This window comes from Somniosus microcephalus, chromosome 7 (genome assembly GCF_052327205.1).
Source record: "Somniosus microcephalus isolate GS21.2 chromosome 7, FLI_Smic_1.0, whole genome shotgun sequence".
Lineage (NCBI taxonomy): Eukaryota > Metazoa > Chordata > Chondrichthyes > Squaliformes > Somniosidae > Somniosus > Somniosus microcephalus.
Window position 1 is genome coordinate 7,064,213 of NC_140993.1, and position 17,139 is coordinate 7,081,351.

The window sequence follows — 17,139 nt, forward strand, 5'->3', positions numbered from 1 at the left end:
AGGGTATTAAAGGTTACGGAACCAATGCAGGTAGATGGAGTTAAGATACAGATCAGCCATGATCTAATTGAATGGCAGAACAGGCTCGAGGGGCTGAACGGCCTCCCCCTGTTCCCATGTTCCAGAGTCTTTCATCCTTTGCTGTTCCTTAACTCCACCCATAATGCTTCCATTGCTCGATCACCCTTACTGAAATCACTTTCTACTGCAGTAACTATCTTTTAACTGTAAATAATTTAAATCAAAGTATATGAACACAAGAACCGAGTATATGATTTTAAAATGGGGATTGAGTTAGATCTGCGGGCCCAGTCTAATTACTCCACGCAACCTTACTTCACCAGCACTCGGCCTTGATTTTCGGTATGCAATGCTACGGGAACTCGACTAACTATGCTAAAAATCATAAACTGTCAATTAAAGGGTGACGAGAATCAAAGCAAGATGGGGGTACTGTGCGTTCCCTAAAATGGCCATAAATCAGACTTGGATATGATTGTGTTATCACGAATGCAATTCTCGTGTGTGAGTGGAGGTGATCACTGCTGGCAGACTATTTGAATGGGGAGGTTGGGGGCCAATCAGAGCAATCCTATCATGCCATATTCACATAAGCACACACGTGCACACTTCCCATCAATGATCTGGAGTAGGAACCCAGACATAGTCTTCCTCCTGAGCCCAAGGGCACTGTGGGCCATTGCTGCACAGCTAACCGCTCCACCAGTTGAGGCTTATACTCCCTCCAGGTTAGAAGATTAAGGGGTGATCAAACTGAGGTGTTTAAGATGATGAAAGGATTTGAGAGGATAGATCGAGAGAAACTATTTCCTCTGGTGGGGGGAGTCCAAAACAAGGGGGCATAATCTTAAAATCAGAGCCAGGCCATTCAGGGATGATGTCAGGAAGCACTTCTTCACACAAAGGGTGGTGGAAATCTGGAACTCTCTTCCCTAAAAAGCTGTTAAGGCTGGGAGTCAATTGAGTAGACTAGGCCTATATTCTCTAGAGTTTAGAAGAATGAGAGATGATCTCATTGAAACATACAAAATTCTTACAGGGCTTGACAGGGTAGATGCAGGGAGGATGTTTCCCCTGGCTGGGGAGTCTAGAACCAGGGGTCACAGTCTCAGAATAAGGGGTCGGCCATTTAGGACTGAGATGAGGAGGAATTTCTTCACTCAGAGGGTGGTGAATCTTTGGAATTCTCCACCCCAGAGGGCTGTGGAGGCTCAGTCGTTGAGTATATTCAAGACAGAGAGCGATAGATTTTTGGATATTAAGTGAATCAAGGGATATGGGGATCGGGCAGGAAAGTGGAGCTGAGGTAGATGATCAGCCATGATCTTATTGAATGGCGGAGCAGGCTCGAGGGGCTGAATGGCTGACTCCTGCTCCTATGTAGACGAGCTAACCGAGCAAAGACGAGGAAGTGAACCCTGCCCCTTCTGGTCTGTAGGACAAACCGAAAATGTTTTGCCCCCTCCCCCATGTGCCTACCGTTTCTGGCTGTGGGTAAGTGGGTGCACACATGAAAACTGTATTCAATTATTTGGTGGCTCATAAGCACAGCTAGGGGTCTCTGCACGTGTCGGACACACGGTCGACTAACACTATTGCTCCCATCAGCCTGCTCTCTCTCAAACAGACCCTGCCCAGTGGTCGAGGGGTCTGGGACGAGGGTGTATAGATATACCATTAAATGCTCGAGCTTTGGGACGGAGAGCAGAGAAACTTTTTGAACATGGGTAAGGTAGTGTACTGGTTATGTTACTTGGACTAGTAATCCAGTGAACGAGAGTTCAAAGCCCACCAAGGCGAATCAGAGAATTTCAATTAAGTTTTTTTGAAAAAAATTATGAAATAAAAAGTTGGCATCAGTAAAAGTGACCATGAAGCTGTCAGACTGTTGGAGAAAATCAACTGTTTCATAAACCTGCCGTCCTTACCCGGTATGGACCTGTATGTGACTCCAGTCCCACACCAGTGTGGTTGACTCTTAACTGCCCTCTGAAGTGGCTCAGTAAGCCACTCAGTTGTTAGGGAAGGGCAATAGATGCCAGCCTTGCCAGCGATGGCCACATCCTAAAAACAGAAGGGGGAACTCGTCTCCACCGAGGGTTGTGAGGCTGCGGAATTCACTCCCGGAGTCAGTGATTGAGACAGAGACCGGGGTCAACATTGAAGAGCAGGTGAGATAGGCGGGTGAAGGAAAGGGGGGATAAAGGGATCTGGGAACAGGGCGGGTACATCGGATTAGGATATTGCTCGTGTGGAGGATAAACACCAACACGGACTGGTGGGGGAGAGCGGCCAGGGTCTGTGTTGCAATTTCCACATTATTTCTGTGCTGCAATTTCCACATTATTTCTGTGCTGCAAGATTCTATGTTTCTAATTCAATGCAATTAGTGTGGATACCTCGGTCGACTTGCGCTCTGCTCTTTCTCTCCTCTCTTTTTGCTGAATTCCAGTAACAAGTTCTCTTGGCTCACCCACCGACAGCTAACCTTCTGGTTTGTCACATAACATCAGGCATGCTGTGCGCTGACAGCAGTCTCTGCCGCAGTTGTAATTATTAAGCTCATGCCTTGCTGGATATTTCACAACACTCAACATTTCAGCTGCTGCGACTCCCATCAATCTGGTTTTATAACCTCAAAAACCTCAAATGGGCCAAGTTAAAGCAAACAAGCTCAAATTCCTGAACCTTTCTTCATAACCTGGATGCCTGGGATCAGCTTAGTTACTTGGCTCCACGCCTTGTGAAAAGCAGTTAACGACCTACCTGGGAGTAAGTGCTCAGATCTGCACAGATTGCTTGAGATGGGCCGGCCCAATATCTCGTACAGCAGTAATACCTGTTCAGCTTCGCACACTCGCACTCACTCGCCTTTCCACTCAATAACCCTTGCTACCTTGGTCATCAGGGATTAAGGTTGAAAAGCAGAGGAGCTCACTCATTTCACTACTGGCACCCAACTCTGTCCTTTCCGATCAGGAAACTCCTCATTCCTATGAAGGTGTCCTTCCACCAGCTGGGAGTTATTTTGAAAATGGTGACACATCTCCCCACACCCATTCCCAAGGATATTTAATAGAGGATTTTTTTTTTTTTAATAGTGCAGGGTTTTGATACAGTGAATAAGGGAAGAATATTTCCTCTGGTTGTGGTGTCAGCGATGAGGGTCTAAGACAGTGAGGAGACAGGTTAGAAGAAATATCTTTACACAGACGGTTCTTCTGAGCGTGGAATGACTTGCCACAGGGATTCTTTCAGGCAGTAACCATAGCATCAGTTCAAGAAGGCGGCCCACCACCACCTTCCCAAGAGCAACTGGGGATGAGTAACAAATGCTGGCCTTGCCAGTGATGCCCACAACCCAAGAATGAATCTGAATATTTTAAGTTTAAATGCTTTAAGTAAGCGTCAGCGGGAATCCTGAGCGGTAGAGCGGGGCTATAAAAGCCCCAGAGACCAGGTAAGGCCTCAGTGCGTCGGCGGGAATCCTGAGCGGCAGAGCGGGGCTATAAAAGCCCCAGAGACCAGGTAAGGCCTCACAGCGTCGGCGGGAATCCTGAGCGGCAGAGCGGGGCTATAAAAGCCCCAGAGACCAGGTAAGGCCTCACAGCGTCGGCAGGAATCCTGAGCGGCAGAGCGGGGCTATAAAAGCCCCAGAGACCAGGTAAGGCCTCACAGCGTCGGCGGGAATCCTGAGCGGCAGAGCGGGGCTATAAAAGCCCCAGAGACCAGGTAAGGCCTCACAGCGTTGGCGGGAAACCTGAGCGGCAGAGCGGGGCTATAAAAGCCCCAGAGACCAGGTAAGGCCTCACAGCGTCGGCGGGAATCCTGAGCGGCAGAGCGGGGCTATAAAAGTCCCAGAGACCAGGTAAGGCGTACCAGTCTCCAGTCTCGGAGGGAAGGAGAGAGGTCAAAAGTAATCCAAGTGTGACGTCACCAGAAAGCGGGTAAGTGATTGGTTGGTGAGTATTTCTCCCTTTGAAGCTTAATCTCTTTGGTTTATAGGCCTAGAAATTCAGTGGGCCTTGCGCCCACTTAGCGCCTAAAGAGGTCTTTTGCGCCGGCGGGGTGGTAGCACGGAAATTGAGTGCAGCGGTATTGGCGGCGGTAGCCGTTAGCGCTGCGCCGGGACCGATGATGTCATCGATGTGCGCGGTGGCCCGTAACGCCCCGAAACCGCGCCGATCCCCATATTTATTTGCGGCCGCCTCCTCCGAAGCGGGCGCAAACAGCGACCAGAAAACGGGGCCGTCCTGCTGCCATAGTGGGGCGCTTTAAAGCGGAAGGTGCGGCCGGCCGCTTTTTCGGCGGCCGCCTGCCCGCACCTCCTTCCCCGGCCTCCTCCACCACCCCCCCCGCCCCGCGGCATTGCCGGCTGGTTTCCGTGGAGCCCGGCACTTCTCCGTTGTGCCGGGCTCTTTTGCCGGCACTTGCGATCGGGGCTCCGGCCGTTGCAGGCACCTCCCCCTTAAGAGAAGGAGGAGGCCTGCAGTACCGCAGCCTGCCGCACCGCATCGGGTGGCGCTGCGGCAACTAGCGCGCCGATATTCAGTTGCAGCGCCCCAAACGGAGGCGGGCACACCCTGTTATAGCGCCCGCTTCCGAATTGGGGCGCAGAAGACGAATATACGGCGTGCGCTAATGCCTCCCCGCCCAGCGCTAACTTTTGGGCGCGAGCGAGCTGCCCGCGCCCAAGTGAATTTCTAGGCCATAGTTTCTAAGGTGTGATATTCACCATCTAGAATCGGGGCAGAGGGTATTTAAGAATAATATTAATAAATTTAATTAATTACATAGAATGGGAGATCAGGTGATGTGTTGCTGCTGCAATATGTGGGAGCTGGTGGACACCACTGATGCTCACGGTGATCACATTTGCAGTAAGTGTTGGCTGCTCGAGGAATTCCGGCTCCGTGTTGAAGAGCTGGAGTCCGAGCTTCAAACACTGAGACACATCAGGGAGGGGGAGAGTTACCTGGACTCTGTGTATCACGAGGTATTCACACCAATTAGATTAATTAATTCCGATGTAGTCCGTGGCCAGGGTCAGGATGGTGTGACTAGAAGAGAGGCAGGTACGGGGATCCAGGAGGTAGTGTTGGAGGAGCCGCAGCCCTTGCACTTGTCCAACAAGTTCGAGGCTCTTACTCCCTGTGAGGTTGGGAACAGGTACTGCGGGGAGGATGAGCAACCTGGCCACAGCACCGTGGAGCAGGGGGCCATTCAAGTGGGGGGGAGTTAAAAGAAATGTTGTAGTGGTAGGGGATAGTATCGTTAGGGGGATAGATAGAGTTCTTTGCAGCCGAGAGCGAGAGTCCCGAAGGCTGTGTTGCCTGCCCGGTGCCAGGGTTAAGGACATCTCCTCTGGACTGGAGAGAAACTTGGAGTGGGAGGGGGAGGATCCAGTTGTCGTGGTCCATGTTGGTACCAACGACATAGATAGGACAAGGAAGGAGGTTCTGCTGAGGGAGTTTGAGCAGCTAGGGGCCAAATTAAAAAGCAGAACCACAAGGGTAATAATCTCTGGATTATTACCTGAGCCATGAGCGAATTTGGCTAGGACAAATAAAATTAGAGAGTTAAATGCGTGGCTCAAAGACTGGTATGGGAGAAATGTGTTTTGCTTCCTGGGACACTGGCACCAGTACTGGGGCAGGAGGGAGCTGTTCCGTTGGGATGGGCTTCACTTGGCCAGTGCTGGGACTAGAGTCCTGGCGGATCATATAGCTAGGGCTGTAGAGAGGGCTTTAAACTAACTAGTGGGGGGGAGGTTCCTAGAGAGCAAATAATAAAAATGACAACAGAGAAGGTCATAGAAACAGAAACAGAAACCCCACAGTGCAGATAGAGGCCATTTCGGCCCATCGAGTCTGCACCGACACATATCCCACCCGATCCCCGTAACCCCTACACCAACACATATCCCACCCTATCCCTGTAACCCCACGTATTTAATCCCCCTAACACTAAAGGTCAATTTATCATAGCCAATCAACCTAACCTGCACATCTTTGGACTGTGGGAGGAAACCGGAGCACCCGGAGTAAACCCACGCAAACACGGGGAGAATGTGCAAACTCCACACAGACAGTCGCCCGAGGCCGGATTCAAACCCGGGTCCCTGGCGCTGTGAGGCAACAGTGCTAACCACTATGCCACCGTGCTGCCACTTAGGTAGCAGTGGGGAAATTGAAAACCAGAGCGTGTCAGGAAGGGGCAGAAGGTATGGAGTAAAAGGTAAAGTAATAAAAAGGGCAAAAGCAGGAACTAAGTGTCACAAAACATATTTCTCTATCTCTATCTGAATGCATGTAGCATTCGTAACAAAATAGACGAGTTAATGGCACAAATAACTACATATGGGTATGATCTTGTGGCCATTACAGAAACATGGCTGCAGGGTGACAATGCCTGGGAATTAAACATACCAGGTTATTTAACGATCAGGAAGGACAGGCAGGAAGGAAGGGGAGGTGGGGTGGCTATGTTAATAAAGGAAGGAATCACTGTAATACAGAGAAATGATATTGGGTCAAAAGATCAGGATAATGAAACAGTTTGGGTGGAGGTAGGGAATAATAAGGGGAAAAAAACACCAGTGGGCGTAGTCTATAGGCCTCCGAACAGTGGCAACTCTGTTGGACGGTGTATCAATCAGGAAATAGTTGAGGCTTGTAATAAGGGAACCTCTATAATTATGGGGAATTTTAACTATCATATTAATTGGACAAATCAAATTGGGCAGGGCTGCCTTGAGGATGAGTTCATTGAGTGTATTAGGGATGGGTTTCTTGAGCAGTATGTAACTGAACCGACCAGGGGACAAGCAACCTTAGATCTGGTCCTGTGTAATGAAACAGGATTAATTAAAAATGTCCTAGTAAAGGATCCCCTTGGAATGAGTGACCATAACATGGTTGAATTCCATATTCAATTAGAGGGTGAGAAGGTTGGATCTCAAACAAGCGTGCTAAGCTTGAATAAAGGAGACTATGAAGGTATGAGAGCGGAATTGAGTAGAGTGGATTGGGGAAATAGATTAAAGGGTAAGACGATACATGATCAGTGGTGTACATTTAAGGAGTTATTTTACAACTTCCAAAAAATATATATTCCACTGAGAAGAAAAGGGTGTAAAAGAAAAGACAGCCATCCGTGGCTAAGTAAAGAAATTAAGGATGGTATTCGACTAAAAACAAGGGCATATAAGGTAGCCAAATCTAGTGGGAGGATAGAGGATTGGGAAAACTTTAAAAGACAGCAAAAAATAACAAAAAGATTGATTAAGAAAGGGAAGATAGATTATGAAAGTAAATTAGCAAAAAATATAAAAACAGATAGTAAGAGTTTTTATAGTTATATAAAAAGAAAAAGGGTGGCTAAAGTAAATGTTGGTCCCTTAGAGGATGAGACCGGGAAATTAATGGTGGGAAATATGGAGATGGCAAAAACACTGAATGAATATTTTGTATCAGTCTTTACAGTAGAAGACACTAAGAATATCCCAACACTGGACAAACAGGGGGCTATAGGGGGGGAGGAGCTAAACATGATCAAAATCACTAAGGAAGTGGTACTCGGTAAAATAATGGGACTCAAGGCGGATAAATCACCTGGACCTGATGGTTTACATCCTAGGGTCTTGAGGGAAGTGGCGGTAGGGATTGTGGATGCATTGGTAATAATTTTCCAAAACTCCCTGGACTCAGCAAAGGTCCCGGCAGACTGGAAAACTGCTAATGTAACACCCTTATTTAAAAAGGGCAGTAGACAGAAGGCTGGAAACTATAGACCGGTTAGCCTAACATCTGTGGTAGGTAAAATATTGGAGTCCATTATTAAGGAGACAGTAACAGGACATTTGGATAATCATAATTTAATAGGACAAAGTCAGCATGGTTTTATGAAGGGGAAGTCATGTTTGACAAATTTGGAGTTCTTTGAGGAAGTAACATATAGGGTGGATAAAGGGGAACCAGTGGACGTAATGTATTTAGACTTCCAAAAGGCATTTGGCAAGGTGCCACACAGAAGATTATTGCTTAAGATAAAAAATCACGGGATTGGGGGTAATATTCTGGCATGGATAGAGGATTGGCTATCTAACAGAAGGCAGAGAGTTGGGATAAATGGTTCATTCTCAGACTGGCAATCAGTAACTAGTGGTGTTCCACAGGGGTCAGTGCTGGGTCCCCAACTCTTTACAATCTATATTAACGATTTGGAGGAGGGGACCGAGTGTAACATATCAAAGTTTGCAGATGATACTAAGATGGGAGGGAAAGTAGTGAGTGAGGAGGACATAAAAAACCTGCAAGGGGACATAGACAGGCTAAGTAAGTGGGCAGAGATTTGGCAGATGGAATACAATACTGGAAAGTGTGAGGTTATGCACTTTGGCAGGAAAAATCGTAGAGCAAGTTATTATCTTAATGGCAAGAAACTGGAAAGTACTGAAGTACAAAGGGATCTGGGGGTCCTGGTGCACGAAACTCAAAAGGTTAGTATGCAGGTGCAGCAAGTGATTAAGGCCAATGGAATGTTGGCTTTCATTGCTAGGGGGATAGAATATAAAAATAGGGAGGTATTGCTTCAGTTGTACAAGGTATTGGTGAGACCGCATCTGGAATACTGCGTACAGTTTTGGTGTCCGTACTTAAGAAAGGACATACTTGCTCTCGAGTCAGTATAAAGAAGGTTCACTCGGTTAATCCCAGGGATGAGGGGATGGACATATGAGGAGAGGTTGAGTAGATTGGGACTCTACTCATTGGAGTTCAGAAGAGTGAGAGGCGGTCTTATTGAAACATATAAGATTGTGAAGGGGTTGGATCGGGTGGATGCGGGGAGGATGTTCCCGATGATGGGTGAAACTAGAACTAGGGGGCATAGTCTTAGAATAAGGGGCTGCTCTTTCAAGACTGAGATGAGGAGGAACTACTTCACTCAGAGGGTGGTAGGTCCATGGAATATGCTGCCCCAAAAAGCTGTAGAAGCTACATCATTACATAAATTTAAAACAGAAATAGACAGTTTCCTAGAAGTAAAGGGAATTAAGGGTTACGGGGAGTGGGCAGGAATTTGGACATGAGTCTAGGTTCGGATCGGTCATGTCCCTGTGGGTGGCGGAGCGGGCCCAGGGGCCGTGTAGCCTGATCCTGCTCCTATTTCGTGTGTCTAATTCTGTTAGATTCAGGAGCTGGTTCTGTGATAGTGGATTGGCGTTTAGGATCAGATCAGCCATGATCTTATTGAATGGCGGAGCAGGCTCGAGGGGCCGATTGGCCTACTCCTGCTCCTATTTCTTATGTTCTTATGTAACTATGGGGAGAGAGCAGGGGAGTTCGATTAGTTTGGGATTGATACAGGGCTATGGGGAGAGAGCAGGGCAGTGGGATTAGTTTGGGATTGATACAGGGCTATGGGGAGAGAGCGGGGCAGTGGGATTAGTTTGGGATTGATGCAGGACTGTGAGGAGAGAGCGGGACAATGGGATTAGTTTGGGATTGATACAGGGCCAGGGGGAGAAAGTGGGGCAGTGGGATTAGTTTGGGATTGATGCAGGGCTATGGGGAGAGAGTGGGGCAGTATGATTAGTTTGGAATTGATCCAGGGCTATGGGGATGCTCGTGGCCCTCACCAATATGTCGAGGACCCAACTAGAGATCAGGCCATCTTAGGCTGGGTATTATGTAATGAGAAAGGATTAATTAGCAATCTTGTTGTGCGAGGCCCCTTGGGGAGGAGCGATCATAATATGATAGAATTCTTCATTAAAATGGAGAGTGAAGTAGTTGACTCAGAGACTGGGGTCCTGAATTTAAATAAAGGAAACTACGATGGTATGAGGCACGAGTTGGCTAGGATGGATTGGGGGATGTTACTTAAAGGGTTGCCGGTTGATAGGCAATGGCAAACATAGAAACATAGAAGATAGGAGCAGGAGTCGGCCATTCGGCCCCTCGAGCCTGCTCCGCCATTCAATGCGATCATGGCTGATCATCCAAATTCAGTACCCGGTCTCTGCTTTCTCTCCATACCCCTTGATCACTTTAGCCTTAAGAAATATATCCAACTCCTTCTTGAATATATTTAATGAATTGGCCTCTACTGCATTCTGTGGTCGAGAATTCCACAGGTTCACCACTCTCTGGGTGAAGAAATTCCTCATCATTTCTGTCCTAAATGGCCTATCCCTTATCCTTAGACTGTGAACCCTGGTTCTGGACTCCCCGACCATCGGGAACACCCTTCCTGCATCTAGTCTGTCCAGTCCTGTCAGAATTTTATAAATTTCAATGATATCCCCTCTCATTCTTCTAAACTCCAGTGAGTACAAGCCCAATCGACCCAATCTCTCCTCATACGTCATTCCTGGCAAACATTTAAAGATCGCATGGATGAACTACAGAATTTGTTCATCCCAGTTTGGCATAAAAATAAAACAAAAAAGGTGACTCAACCATGGCTAACAAGGGAAATTAGGGATAGCATAAGATCCAAGGAGAGGACATATAATTTGGCCAGAAAAAGCAGCAAACCTGAGGATTGGGAGCAGTTTAGGATTCAGCAAAGGAGGACAAAGGGATTAATTAAGAGGGGGGAAATAGAGTATGAGAGTAAGCTTCCAGGGAACATAAAAACTGACTGTAAAAGCTTTTATAAATATGTGAAGAGAAAAAGATTGGTGAAGTCAGGCGTAGGTCCTTTGCAGTCAGAATCAGTGGAATTTATAATGGGGAACAAAGAAATGGCGGACCAATTAAATACATACTTTGGTTCTGTCTTCACAAAGGAGGACACAAATAACCTCCCAGAGATGTCGGGGAACATAGGGTCTAATGAGAGGGAGGAACTGAAAGAAATCAGTATTGGTAGGGAAATGGTGTTAGGGAAATTGACGGGATTGAAAGCCGATAAATCCCCAGGGCCTGATAATCTACATCCTAGGGTACTTAAGGAAGTGGTCCTAGAAATAGTAGATGCATTGCTGGTCGTCTTCCAAAATTCTATAGACTCTGGAACAGTTCCCATGGATTGGAGGATAGCTAATGTAACCCCACTATTTAAAAAAGGTGGTAGAGAGAAAATGGGGAATTACAGACCGGTAAGCCTGACATCGGTAGTGGGGAAAATGCTAGAGTCCATTATAAAAGATGTAATAGCAGAGCACTTGGAAAACAGTGACAGGATCGGACAAAGTCAACATGGATTTACAAAAGGTAAATCGTGCTTGGCTAATCTACTGGAATTTTTTGAGGATGTAACTGGTAGAATAGATAAGGGAGAACCAGTGGATGTGGTGTATTTGGACTTTCAGAAGGCTTTCGATAACGTCCCGCATAAGAGATTAGCGTGTAAAGTTAAGGCACATGGGATTGGGGGTAAGGTACTGACTTGGATAGAGAACTGGTTGGCAGACAGGAAGCAAAGAGTTGGAATAAACGGGTTTTTTTCCGAGTGGCAGGCAGCAACTAGTGGGGTACCACAGGGATCGGTCCTGGGACCCCAGCTATTCACAATATATATTAATGATCTAGACAAGGGAACTAGATGTAATATCTCCAAATTTGCAGACGACACAAAGCTGGGTGGGCGTGTGTGCTGTGAGGAGGATGCAGAGAAATTCCAGTACGATTTGGACAGGTTGGGTGATTGGGCAGATGCATGGCAGATGCAGTATAATGTGGATAAATGTGAGGTTATCCACTTCGGTGGCAAAAACAGGAAGACAGATTATATCTGAACGGCAATACATTGGGAAAAGGGGAAGTGCAACGAGACCTGGATGTCCTTGTGCACCAGTCGCTGAAGGTAAGCATGCAGGTGCAGCAGGCGGTTAAGAAGGCAAATGGTATGTTGGCCTTCGTAGCGAGAGGGTTTGAGTACAGGAACAAGGATGTCTTGCTGCAGTTGTACAGGGCCTTGGTGAGGCCACATCTTGAGTACTGTGTGCAGTTTTGGTCGCCTTATCTGAGGATGTTCTTGCCATGTTCTTGCCATATCAACATTTCATTGTGCAGTACGCACGTCTGCTGCATATATGACAAATAAAATTGAATTGAATTCAATTGGAGGGAGTGCAGCGAAGATTCACCAGACTGATACCTGTGATGGCAGGAATGACGTATGAGGAGAGATTAGGTTCATTAAGCTTATATTCGCTAGAGTTTAGAATAACGAGAGGGGATCGCATTGTAACTTATAAAATTCTAACAGGACTAGACAGACTAGATGCAGGAAGGATGTTCCTGATGGCGGGGGAGTCCAGAACCAGGGGTCACAGTCTAAAGATAAGGGGTAAGCCGTTTAGGACAGAAATGAGGAGGAATTTCTTCACCCAGAGAGTGGTGAACCTGTGGAATTCTCTACCACACATGGCAGTTGAGGCCAATTCATTAAATATATTCAAGAAGGAGTTAGAAATATTTCTTAAGGCTAAAGGAATAAAGGGATAGGGGGAGAAGGCAGGGACAGGGTACTGAATTTGGATGATCAGCCATGATCTCATTAAATGCCGGAAGAGGCTCGAGGGGCCGAATGGCCTACTCCTGCTCCTATCTTCTATGTTTCTATGATTGAGTGATGGAGGGACGAGGCTCTCGGTGACGGAGGGACGAGGCTCCCGGTGATGGAGGGACGGGGCTCCCGGTGACGGAGGGACGGGGCTCCCGGTGACGGAGGGACGAGGATCTCGGTGACGGAGGGACGAGGCTCTCGGTGATGGAGGGACGAGGCTCCCGGTGACGGAAAGACGAGGCTCTCGGTGACGGAGGGACGAGGCTCTCGGTGATGGAGGGGCGAGGCTCTCGGTGATGATGGGGCGAGGCTCTCGGTGACGGAGGGACGAGGCACCCGGTGACGGAGGGACGAAGCTGCCGGTGACGGAGGTGATGTGTAGTCGGAGTGCGACAGAAGCCTGATCCAACACGGCACAGTTGAGAATGCTTTTGACAGCAGGACTGAATGGCCACTCCTCAGGCGGAGAGTTGGACGCAGTCCGGCCTCAGTTTGGTGCAGCTTCGCTCTGCACTACCAAGTCACATGGTCTGTGGAGGGAATCAGTGGGGAGAATTAGTCCCCTGAATCTTCCCTTTCTCCCAGCCATGCCATCCAAACAAGACACAGGTAGTTCCCCTTGAATTCCTCCATCACTGGGTGTCAGCCATGGCTCAGTGGGTAGCACTCTCACCTCTGAGTCAGAAGGTCGTGAGTTCAAGACCCACACTAGAGACTTGAGCCCATAATCCAGGCCCTCACTCCCAGTGCAATACTGAAGGAGCGCCGCACTGTCAGAGGGGCAGTACTGAGGGAGCGCCGCACTGTCAGAGGGGCAGTAGTGAGGGAGCGCTGCACTGTCGGACGGGCAGTACTGAGGGAGCGCTGCACTGTCGGAGGGGCAGTACTGAGGGAGCGCCACACTGTCGGAGGGGCAGTACTGAGGGAGCGCCGCACTGTCGGAGGGGCAGTACTGAGGGAGCGCTGCACTGTCAGAGGGGCAGTACTGAGGGAGCGCTGCACTGTCGGACGGGCAGTACTGAGGGAGCGCTGCACTGTCGGAGGGGCAGTACTGAGGGAGCGCCACACTGTCGGAGGGGCAGTACTGAGGGAGCGGTGCACTGTCGGAGGGTCAGTACTGAGGGAGCGGTGCACTGTCGGAGGGGCAGTACTGAGGGAGCGCCACACTGTCGGAGGGGCAGTACTGAGGGAGCGCCGCACTGTCGGAGGGGCAGTACCGAGGGAGCGCTGCACTGTCGGAGGGGCAGTACTGAGGGAGCGGTGCACTGTCGGAGGGGCAGTACTGAGGGAGCGGTGCACTGTCGGAGGGGCAGTACTGAGGGAGCGCCACACTGTCGGAGGGGCAGTACTGAGGGAGCGCCGCACTGTCGGAGGGGCAGTACCGAGGGAGCGCTGCACTGTCGGAGGGGCAGTACTGAGGGAGCGCTGCACTGTCGGAGGGGCAGTACTGAAGGAACGCTGCACTGTCGGAGGGGCAGTACTGAGGGAGTGCCGCACTGTCGGAGGGGCAGTACTGAGGGAGCGCCGCACTGTCAGAGGGGCAATACTGAGGGAGCGCCGCACTGTCGGAGGAGCAGTACTGAGGGAGCGCCGCACTGTCGGAGGGGCAGTACTGAGGGAGCGCCGCACTGTCAGAGGGGCAATACTGAGGGAGCGCCGCACTGTCGGAGGAGCAGTACTGAGGGAGCGCCGCACTGTCGGAGGGGCAGTACTGAGGGAGCGCCGCACTGTCGGAGGGGCAGTACTGAGGGAGCGCTGCACTGTCGGAGGGGCAGTACTGAGGGAGTGCCGCACTGTCGGAGGGGCAGTACTGAGGGAGCGCCGCACTGTCGGAGGGGCAGTACTGAGGGAGCGCCGCACTGTCGGAGGGGCAATACTGAGGGAGCGCTGCACTGTCGGAGGGGCAGTACTGAGGGAGCGCTGCACTGTCGGAGGGGCAATACAGAGGGAGCGCCGCATTGTCGGAGGGGCAGTACTGAGGGAGCGCTGCACTGTTGGAGGGGCAGTACTGAGGGAGCGCTGCACTGTCGGAGGGGCAGTACTGAGGGAGCACTGCACTGTCGGAGGGGCAGTACTGAGGGAGCGCCGCACTGTCGGAGGGGCAGTACTGAGGGAGCGCTGCACTGTCGGAGGGGCAGTACTGAGGGAGCGCCGCACTGTCGGAGGGGCAGTACTGAGGGAGCGCTGCACTGTCGGAGGGGCAGTACTGAGGGAGCGCTGCACTGTTGGAGGGGCAGTACTGAGGGAGTGCTGCACTTTCTGAGAGGCAGTACTGTGTGAGCGCTGCACTGTCGGAGGGGCAGTACTGAGGGAGCGATGCACTGTCGGAGGGGCAGTACTGAGGGAGTGCTGCACTGTTGGAGAGGCCGTCTTTCAGTTAAGCACCTCAATTAGTTCACCCCTCAATCTTCTACACTCGAGGAAACACACGCCTATGTTCCAATCTGTTTGAAAGGCACCAGCAATCCTCTGATCCTGTGCTGAAGTGGCCCTTCATTGTGTGTGAGCCTTGACAGCGAGTGGTGGCGGTCCATTCCACCACAGAAGGCAAACACAGCCGAGCCTGGCCCTTGCCACCTGTCCAACTGTACTCTTTCTGGAACGGGTCACTGGATAGCGATCAGGAGCAGCCACCCAGGGACTGATGTACTGTCACATGCAAATGTGTCACAGATAAGTACACAAGCACACACACATGCGAGGGCACCATGCACAAGGACACGTGTGAGCGAGTCACACTAAAGCACACACACGTGTGAGCATGCCATGCATAATCACCCTGGAAAATGGCTGAATGAGGAGAAAACAAGATTTTAAAAGGGGGCGGGGCGGAGGAGGAGGAGGGAAGGGAGATTCTGGTCTGCAGACATGACGGCATAGGCCAGCCCGACATCGGCCGCATCGATCGAATCCGGCTTGCGGCCAGAATGTAACGGTTTCTCCGCTCCTGTCGTCTCCCGACAGGACTCACACAGTTCCTTCCTGGTGCCGGTATAACTATGAGTCACTGTCACAAACACTTTCAGTCTCAGCTCTTGGCACAGCCTCACCGTCCTGGCCCAGCAAAACATGATACTCAGCCGGATCCACCGCGGGATATGGTGAACAGCGACTTCCAACACGGAACCTGGGCCAACCTCCCCCCATTCATACATCAGCGCTTTTACCTGCAGGTTCTCTCTCTCTCAGCCCCTAAGAAAATGTCGCTTCCCCCTAGTGTGACGGCCACGAGACACTCCACCTTTAGATGCACATCCTTACACTTGTTTTTTTTTGTTGCGATCAAAGTGACAGAACAGCGACAGGTCTCCGACGTCTGTCTGCAATTACTGCGACATCGCCTCATCTGTGCAGGCTCCCAGTGGAATTCTCCCCCTTTGCATTCCCCTGCCTCACGTGAATGAGCAGAGCACAGAGCCTTGGCTTTTCATCATAGTCAGCAAACTTTCTCACTAACTTCAGCCGGCAGAGGAAATTGCAACACTCCAGAGTCCGGCTGGCACACTGCTCTCACTCCCTCCCCCTCCCTACACAACACAACTCTTCCTTTCCTCCCGAGCTCCCTGTCAGCCGATGGGTTTAGTGCCCGGACAGAGGTGGGGGGGGGGTGGCGGTGGGCAGTTTTGTGCTGGGACTCACACCGATGAGAACGTGAATTGATTCCTCCGGGGAGCACTCGCAGACAGCACAAGAGACTTTCAATCGCAGGAGTGTGGGTTGCACGCGGAAGCGAATGCAACTTTCAACCTCTCTCACGCGTATATTTTCAACCATCTACACAGCACTAGGACAAGGCATGAAGGACTATCCAGACAAACTCAGCCTTCCCTGAGAAAAAGAAAACCAAGGCAAAACATTCCTCCAAGACCTACTCACAAACACGGCCTTGCCCACATCTGGAACAGGTTTAAAGATACAGCCTGCGCGGATTTAACTAAAACTACAGTCAGTAATAATACAACCACACTTCAGCCGAGGTCAAGTATTTAAAGCGAAGTGACTCGAGACGTGAAATTCTGCCCCCGCTGTTTTGTCTCTGCTAATTCTCTCCCAGCACTGACGCTGCAACTTGCCAGCACTCAAGGAGACAGCCAAGGTTAATGTATTTTCATATCCTGCAGACACAGGGCGAAGTGTACATTTACCCCGGCACCTCAGTGACCTCCTTCAAACACCAGGAGCTCGTGTGGATCCGTGCAAGGTGCAGTTGCCCAGATTACAGGTTACACCAACACAACAAACTCTGATAAAACTATTTTAACAGCTCTAACCGCTCCCCCTTGCTCCACACCCCCTTTGTTGCACATTTTATGTTCATCAAGATGAGGGACATTAGTGCTCACAAATGGAACATTTTCTATTTCAGGCACCCATTATCAGCATCAAACACTCCCGGGTTAGATACAGAGTAAAGCTCCCTCTACACTGTCTCATCAGACACTCCCAGGGCAGGTACAGATGGGTTAGATACAGAGTAAAGCTCCCTCTACACTGTCCCATCAAACACTCCCAGGGCAGGTACAGCACGGGTTAGATACAGAGTAAAGCTCCCTCTACACTGTCCCAACAAACACTCCCAGGGCAGGTACAGCACGGGTT

General features: G+C 50.0%; 1 protein-coding gene across 5 annotated transcripts in view; it reads right to left on the reverse strand.

Annotated features, from left to right (window-relative positions):
- LOC147114478 (anion exchange protein 2-like) overlaps nt 1-17,139 on the reverse strand; it is a 410,117-nt gene that overhangs the window by 227,185 nt on the left and 165,793 nt on the right. The window contains exon 1 of one of the 5 annotated variants that reach the window (XM_085992179.1): nt 16,417-16,515. The exons of 2 other annotated variants lie outside the window; for them this stretch is intronic. The gene's annotated coding sequence lies outside the window, so the exon portion shown is untranslated. 2 more of the 5 variants (XM_085992180.1, XM_085992178.1) reach the window with 2 other exon arrangements.